This window comes from Oryctolagus cuniculus, chromosome 9, assembly GCF_051225735.1.
Source record: "Oryctolagus cuniculus isolate XC-2025 breed Fujian yellow rabbit chromosome 9, ASM5122573v1, whole genome shotgun sequence".
Lineage (NCBI taxonomy): Eukaryota > Metazoa > Chordata > Mammalia > Lagomorpha > Leporidae > Oryctolagus > Oryctolagus cuniculus.
In genome coordinates, this window is record NC_142875.1 from 97392208 (window position 1) to 97400692 (window position 8485).

General features: G+C 45.1%; 1 pseudogene; it reads right to left on the reverse strand.

The window, feature by feature from the left end:
• Positions 1 to 4850: 4850 nt before the first annotated feature.
• Positions 4851 to 5673, reverse strand: LOC100353094 (high mobility group protein B1 pseudogene; annotated as a pseudogene).
• Positions 5674 to 8485: the final 2812 nt, after the last annotated feature.

An 8485-nucleotide genomic window follows, 5' to 3' on the forward strand; every position in this document is an offset into this window, starting at 1 on the left:
TCCCAAATTGGCCACAACAGCCACAATCAGCTGCACTGATCAGAAGCCAAGAGCCAGGAGCTTCTTCCAGGTCTCCCATGCAGGTGCAGGGGCCCAAGAACTTAGGCCATCTTCTACTGTTTTCCCAGGTCATAGAAGGGAGCTAGATCAGAAGTGGAGCAGCCAGGATGAGAACAAGCGCCTATATGGGATGCCAGCACTGCAGGCAATGGCTTTACCCACTATGCCACAGCACTGGCCCCTTAAATACATTTATAATAAGAATAAAATTTTTTGAAAATTTTTCAGCTTCACTGAAGGATGACAAAAAATGCATATATTTAAGCTATGCAACTTGATGTTCATATATATATAGAAAATCACCACCATCCAGCTCATTAACAGGTCCTCCATCACAGTTACCATTAGCTCTTTGTAATTGTGTTTTTAAGATTAAAAAAGATACAAATAAGCCTTAAAATTCAACAGTAATTTTTTTCTCAGACTGACAAGTCATTTGAAGAAATCCACAGAAATAGAAGTTCAATTATTCACTGGCAAAACTTCTGCTTGAGGCAAGAAAAATCAGTGAGCATCTCTTACCCTTAACACACATCCCATTATTTCTATCCCCAGACAGTGTCTGCCAGGTGCTTGGAGGCTGTTGCCACGAACTGGAGCTGTTGTGTGCTACAGCAGTGCTAAAGAGGTCAAGGGTAGACTCTCTCTCTCTCTCTTTCTCTCTCTCTGTGTGTGTGTGTGTGTGTGTGTGTGTGTATTACTGCAGTGCCAAGCTATGCTGCAGCTCCAAGACCTTACACAGTTGCAAAGCAGCCCCCACCTTAATAGCCCACTCACTTGAAATAAATAATTAAAATGATCTCATAGTTTTAGTAGACATAATAGAAAATATTTGTTGGTGATACATAGTACTTGAAAGGATAGAGCAAAAATACCATATGGCATAAGAAAGTATAATCTACTTGGAATTCAGCTGGCAGTAAATTTTCAAGTGCTGGAAGATTATTTAGCCTTCAATCCAGTCGTCTTATCTCTGGGAGTTCATTCAAAAGAAAAAAAATCAAAAAGAAGAGACAGCTGTATATGCCTCAAGATACTCATTCCCAGATTTCAAATAGCATAAAATTAGGAGCAATAACAAGTTCTAAGAAGGGAAGGATTTGTAATAAAACAAGGGCACATTTGAAAGGAAGAAAAGCGAGGCAAAGATATGCTTGTGCTAGTACATTAAAATTCAGAACATAAAAATGTTGTGATTTTATTTTTATTAGGAATGTAATTATATAAAATGTGCAGGAGAAACTATGTTTTTTAGAATGCTAGGCTTGTGGTTATTTTCTCCATTTCCAAGATTTTTTTTCTCATTAAAAATTATGATGAAAATGGCCTCCTGCCAGGTGTGTTAGAGTTGTTGTGTAGAACGTCCAGGGCGCGCCTGGGCAGTCTGGGAGTTAGCTGGCTCCAGCTCACAAGCCTGCTTCCAGCACTTCCAAGCAGTGCGCTCCTGGGCAGTTATTTAACCTCTCAAAGCCTCTGCCTTCCCATCCAGAAATGGATAATCATGAAAGTATTCGAGCTTTGGAAAGAAACTTAATTGTTCACGTCTCCCAGGGGGAACTGGATGGTGAAGTTTCCACCGCAAAACACTGTGAGGAAGCACACTGCAGCCTAGGCTCTGGGAGAGGCCGGAACCAAAAATGCCACCAAAGCTGCAAGTTGGGGGGAATCCTAGTCCACAAAGCAGCACAATAGACCCAGGAATTTCACATCTTCCAGGAAAAGGAGTCGCTCCTATTCCAGTGCGGACCCTTGAGTGCAAAGGGCAACAAATTGGAAAAGGAAAGAAGAATGGGCCTCAGGCAAGACTTAATGCAGCTTCCCTCCCCTCCTCTCCCCTCCTCTCCCCTCTCTTCTCCTCTCCTCCTCTTTTCTCTTTCCCTTCCTTCCTTTCTTCCTTATATAAATTATCTATCTATCTATCTATCTTTCATCATATACTCATCTATCTGTGGATTTTGAACTTTTGGAAGACATGAACCCTATTCTAAAATAGAAAGAGTGGTGTATCCAACCCTCATGCACCTCTTGCCCAGCTCCAGCCAGGTGAATGCTTTGTCTATTACATGCACCCTGGAAATGTAGTTCCAACGTATGTCTAAAAGCTACAGGCTTTTACATGTAATATAGCCATACACAGCTATCGTGCCAAAAAAGTTAGCAGTAGTTCCTTTTTTCCAAGCCTCATTTCTTTCTAAATCACTTAATTTTAGGTATTCTGTTATAACAACAGAAAACAGATAATTCACAAAATTGAATTGGTTCAATTAAGTACATGACATACTTGACTAAATACATTTGACTAAAACGTATTTATTAAGCACAGGGGAGTTATTACAAGTATTTAATCCCTTGCCACCCATGAGGAAGACCCAGATGGAGTTCCTGACTGCTGGTTTTAGCCTGGTCCAGCCATAGCTGTTGCAGTCATTTTGGGAGTGAACCAGTGAATAGAAGCTTTCTCTCTCTTTCTCTCTCTCTCTGTGTGTGTATGTGTGTGTGTGTGTTTCTCTCTCTGTCTCCTACTCTTTCTATGTCATTCTGCCTTTCAAATAAATAAATAAATCTTTTAAAAAGTTTTTTTAGATAAATAAGGGTCAATTTCAACTTTTTTTTTTTACTGGACATACAGCAATTGTACACATGTATGGGGTGTAGTGTGATATTTCCATCTTTGTACACAGTGTTTAAAGGTCACCTCAGAATGACTTCTGTGTCTATCGCCTCAAGCATATATCATTTCTTGGTGTGAGGAATATTCAAAATCTTCTCCAGTAACTCTTCTGGACTTTGCCATTAATTGTTGTCAACTATAGCTATCCTTCTGTGCTAGAGAACCTAGGGGTCACTTCTCCTATCCAACTGTATCCTCATAGCCATTAACCATCCTGTCTCCATTCTTCCCTCCATAGTGCCCAATGTTCTATGCTCTTCTTTGAGATAAACCTCTGAGCTTCCACACACTTGTATAAGTGAGAACACGGGGCATGGCTTATTTCAGTTAACACAATGTCTGCCAGGTTAATTTGTAATGTTACATATTAAAGGATTTCTGGGCCAGTGCTGTGGTGCAGCAGGTTAAAGCCCTGGCTTGAAACGCTGGCATCCCATATGGGCACCAGTTCAAGACCCGCCTGCTCCACTTCCCATGCAGCTCTCTGTTATGGCCTGGGAAAGCAGTAGAAGATGGCCCAAGTCCTTAGGCCCCTGCTCCTGGGTGGGATACCCGGAGGAAGCTCCTGGCTTCGAATCAACACAGCTCGATTGCTGTGTTGCAGCCATCTGGGGAGTAAGCCAGCAGATGGAGGACCTCTCTCTGTCTCTACTTCTACCTTTCTCTGTAACTCTGTCTTTCAAATAAATAAAATAAATATTTAAAATAAAATAAATATAAATAAAATAAATATTTAAAACAAATGAAAGGATTTCCTCCTTTTCAAAGGCTGACTAGCATTCTATTGTGTCTTGATATCACATCTTCTTTATCTAAGTGAACAATTTCAGTGAACAGTTAGATTGATTCCTTATCTTGGCTATAGTGAATGGTACTGCATTAAATACTCAAGTACAGTCTCAATGCTAATTCCTTTGGATATATACATAGTAGTGGGATTGCTGCATCATTTGGTAGTTCCAATTCTAATTTTTTGGAGAAACTTCCATACTACTTTCTATAATGGCTGTACTAATTTACTTTACTAACAACAGCATATGCAAGTTCTCCTTTCTCCACATCCTCGCCAACATTTGGTGGGTTTTTATTTTTTTAAATAAAAAATTGTATTTACTTAGAAGATTCAGAATGTCAACAAAACAGCTGCAACTTTTTTTTTTTTTTTTTGCAATTACAGAGTGGTATTCAGTTAACAGAACAACAATTATTTCGTATTAAGCTGCATCCGAGACAACTGAAGATGAAAAAACTACCATCCCCATATGTAACTAATTTGTGCTGTGCACCAAGAAGAGCCTGCTTTAAATTTCCATGCCAATTTACAACCCCCATACTGTACCAGGCAAGGTTAGTGGCTATTGAAAATACCACCAGGGGCTGGCGCCGCGGCTCACTAGGCTAATCCTCCGCCTAGCGGCGCCGGCACACCGGGTTCTAGTCCCGGCCGGGGCGCCAGATTCTGTCCCGGTTGCCCCTCTTCCAGGCCAGCTCTCTGCTGTGGCCAGGGAGTGCAGTGGAGGATGGCCTAAGTGCTTGGGCCCATGGGAGATCAGGAGAAGCACCTGGCTCCTGCCTTTGGATCAGCGTGGTGCGCCAGCAGCATCGCGCAGGCCGCGGCGGCCATTGGAGGGTAAACCAACAGCAAAAGGAGGACCTCTCTCTCTGTCTCTCTCTCTCACTGTCCACTCTGCCTGTCAAAAAAAATAAAAAGAAATAAATAAAAAGAAAATTCCGGGCCGGCGCCACGGCTCAACAGGCTAATCCTCCGCCTAGCGGCGCCGGCACCCTGGGTTCTAGTCCCGGTCGGGGCGCCGGATTCTGTCCCGGTTGCCCCTCTTCCAGGCCAGCTCTCTGCTGTGGCCAGGGAGGGCAGTGGAGGATGGCCCAAGTGCTTGGACCCTGCACCCCATGGAAGACCAGGAGAAGTACCTGGCTCCTGGCTTCGGATCAGTGCGGTGCACCGGCCGCGGCGGCCATTGGAGGGTGAACCAACAGCAAAGGAAGACCTTTCTCTCTGTCTCTCTCTCTCACTGTCCACTCTGCCTGTCAAAAAATAAAAAATAATAATAATAATAAAAAAATAGTAAGAAAAGAAAATACCACCAGGATAGGGCTATCTAAAGACATATTCGGTAGTGTGTTAACTATACAAAAAAATACATTGTACAGTTTAAAAACAAATCTTACACAGCCTTACATTTCAATTTTTTTTCTTTAAACAGAGTGGGTTGTGTACAGGGGGGTTAAATGCTTTATAGACAAGAAAAAAAAACTGCGCTAGAACCAACTTATTCATCATCATCATCTTCATCTTCTTCCTCTTCCTCCTCATCCTCTTCGTCTTCATCTTCCTCCTCTTGCTTCTTTTTCTTGCTCTTTTCAGCCTTGACGACTCCCTTTTTTGCTGCATCAGGTTTTCCTTTAGCTTGGTATGCAGCAATACCCTTCTCGTACTTTACCTTCAACTTGGCAGCCTTCCTCTCGCAGGGCTGTTTGTCACCTGCAGCAGTGTTATTCCACATCTCTCCCAGTTTCTTTGCAACATCACCAATGGACAGGCCAGGATGCTCTCCTTTGATTTTGGGGCAATACTCAGAACAGAACAAGAAAAAGGCCGAAGGAGGCCTCTTGGGCGCATTGGGATCCTTGAACTTCTTTTTTGTCTCCCCTTTAGGAGGGATATAGATTTTCATTTCTCTTTCATAACGAGCCTTGTCTGCCTTTGCCATGTCTTCAAATTTTCCCTTCTTTTTAGCAGACATGGTCTTCCACCTCTCTGAGCACTTCTTAGAAAACTCTGAGAAGTTGACAGAAGCATCTGGGTGCCTCTTCTTATGCTTCTCCGGGCAAGTTTGCACAAAGAATGTGTATGATGACATTTTGCCTCTCGGCTTCTTAGGATCTCCTTTGCCCATGTTTAGTTATTTTTCCTCAGCGAGGCACAGAGTCGCCCAGTGCCCGTCCAGCTCTCACTTGCCCTGGCACTTCTCTATGGAGCTCAATGTACTGCAATAGCTGTGAGAGCAGGAGCCAGACGCAGCCTCCTCACTCTCTTCGCTCTATTTTTCATTTATTTATTTATTTTTTTTGTTTAACAGCCACTCTAACAGGCACTCACTCACTGCTGTCTTGATTGTCAGTTCTCTGATGATTAGTGAGATTGACCATTTTTTCATGTACTTATCTCTTGGCCTTCTTGAATAAAACCTAATCAGGTCATTTGCTCACTTGTAAATTGTATTATTGGGGTTTTGTTTGTTTTGCTGCTGAGTTCCTTATATATTCTGGGAAATAATTGCATCTCAGAAGAGTAATCAGCAAGTATTTTCTCCCCTAGGTTGTCTCTCCACTCTGTTGATTGTTTCTATTGCTGTGCAGAAAAATTCTATTTTGATATAAACCCATTTGTCAATTTTTTCTTTTGTTGCTTATAATTTGAAGGTCATCACCAAAAATGGTTTTTCCCAGACCAATGTCCTAAAGTGTTTTCCCCTATATTTTCTTCAAGCACTTTCATAAGCTTGGGTTTTGTATTTAAGTCTTTGGTCTATTTTAGGTTGATTTCTACTGATGAGAGCTAAAAGTTTGGTTTCCGTCTTCTGCACTTGGACACCCAGTTCTCCCAGTGTCTTATGGAAGATGCCTTTCTCCAGTGAACAGTGGTTCTTTCAGGAGCTGTTTAAGAGCTTGTCCCACAGGGAGGTGGCTGGGGGGGTGGAGTCCTGCTATGTTGAAAGGGTCAGCCAGGCCCACCTCTGTGTCATCACCCACCTCTTCCCCTGGCCCTGAAGAACAGGCAGCTGTGCCCCTGGGGTCCTCCCCTGGGGACAATGGCAGATACAACACAGGGCTTTGCACTATGCAAGCACTGAAAGACTCGAGTGAAGGCACATCTAGAGGAGTCCATCAACAGATGCAAAACAAGTAGCCTGAAAGGATGCTAGAGGGCAGTGGGTTTCAAGTTGGGGTCCACGGGGTCCATGGAGACCCTAAAAAGCAAAGAAGACTGTGGCCGGTGTTGTGGTGTAGCTGATTAAGCCACCGCCTGAGACACCAGCATCCTATATGGATACTGGCTCCAAGTCCTGGCTGCTCTCCTTCCAATCCAGCTCCCTGCTAATGCTCCTGGGCAAAGCAACAGAAGACGGTTCAAGTGGGAGACCCAGATGAAGCTCCTGACTCCTGGCTGTGGGCTGACCCAGCCCTGGTCATCGCAGCCATCTGGGGAGTGAACCAACAGATGGAAGATCTCTCTCTCTCTCTCTCTCTCTCTCTCTCTCTCTCTTTTTCTCTCTGTAACTGTGCCTTTCAATTAAACAAATAAATAAACCTTTAAAAAATACAGGGCTGGAAAAGACAGAGGAGAGATTGAGAAGCCTGTACATAACCAATGACTCCTCTTTGATCTAGTCTGTCTATTGGGATTCTAGAACAATATACTGCGAATACGCATTCTGTGCCAGAATGAAGAGCTCCATGGGAGAGGTTCCCTTGCTGGGCCAGGAGGCATCTGTGCAGAGATACAGGGAGGAGGGACAGTGTGAGACATGGGCCCTGCAGCCCAGCCCCATGCCTGCCCCTGACCTAAGCATGGCCACTGCTCCGAGATGGATCATCTGCAAAGTGAGCACAACACAGGTCTCAGCAAAGAGTAAGGGAAAGGAGGGCATTAGCAACAGCTAACACATATGAAGAGACTTCAAAAATCCCATCACAGGGGCCGCACTGTGATGCAGCGGGCAAAGCCACCGCCTGTGGTGCCAGGATCCCATAGGGCGCCAGTTCTAGTCCCGGCTGCTCCACTTTGCATCCAGGTCTCTGCTGTGGCCTGAGAAAGCAGTAGAAGATGGTCCAGGTCCTTGGGCCCCTGAACCCACATGGGAGACTAGGAAGAAGCTCCTGGCTTCTGGTTTCAGATTGGCACAGCTCTAACCATTGTGGCCATCTGGGGAGTGAACCAGCGGATGGAAGATCTCTCTCTGTCTCTTCCTCTCACTGTCTGTAACTCTACCTCTCAAATAAATAAATAAAATCTTCAAAAAAAAAAAAAAAAGATAAATTGGGACCCATATTGTGGTGCCATAGGCGAAGCTACCATTTGGGACACCTGCATTCCATGTCAGATTGCCAGTTTGAATCCCAGCTGCTCTGCTTCCAATCGAACTTCCTGCTGATGCATCCTAGCAGGCAGCAAATGATGGCTCAAAGTGCTTGGGCCCCTGTTGCCTGTGTAGGGGTGGGAGAATGGGGTGCAGTTCCAGGTTCCTGTCTTCAGCCTGGCCCAGGCCTGGCTGGTGTGGGTGCAGGCATTTGGGGAATGAACCAGTGGATGGAAGATCTCTCTTTCATTCTCTCTCTCTTTCTCTCTCACTCTCTCTGCTTTTTTTTTTTTTTTTTTTGGACAGGCAGAGTGGACAGTGAGAGAGAGAGACAGAGAGAAAGGTCTTCCTTTTGCCGTTGGTTCACCCTCCAATGGCCGCCGCGGCCGGCGCGCTGCGGCCGGCGCAGCGCGCTGATCCGATGGCAGGAGCCAGGAGCCAGGTGCTTTTCCTGGTCTCCCATGGGGTGCAGGGCCCAAGCACCTGGGCCATCCTCCACTGCACTCCCTGGCCACAGCAGAGGGCTGGCCTGGAAGAGGGGCAACCGGGACAGAATCCGGCGCCCCGACCGGGACTAGAACCCGGTGTGCCGGCGCCGCTAGGCAGAGGATTAGCCTAGTGAGCCGCGGCGCCGGCCTCACTCTCTCTGCTTTAA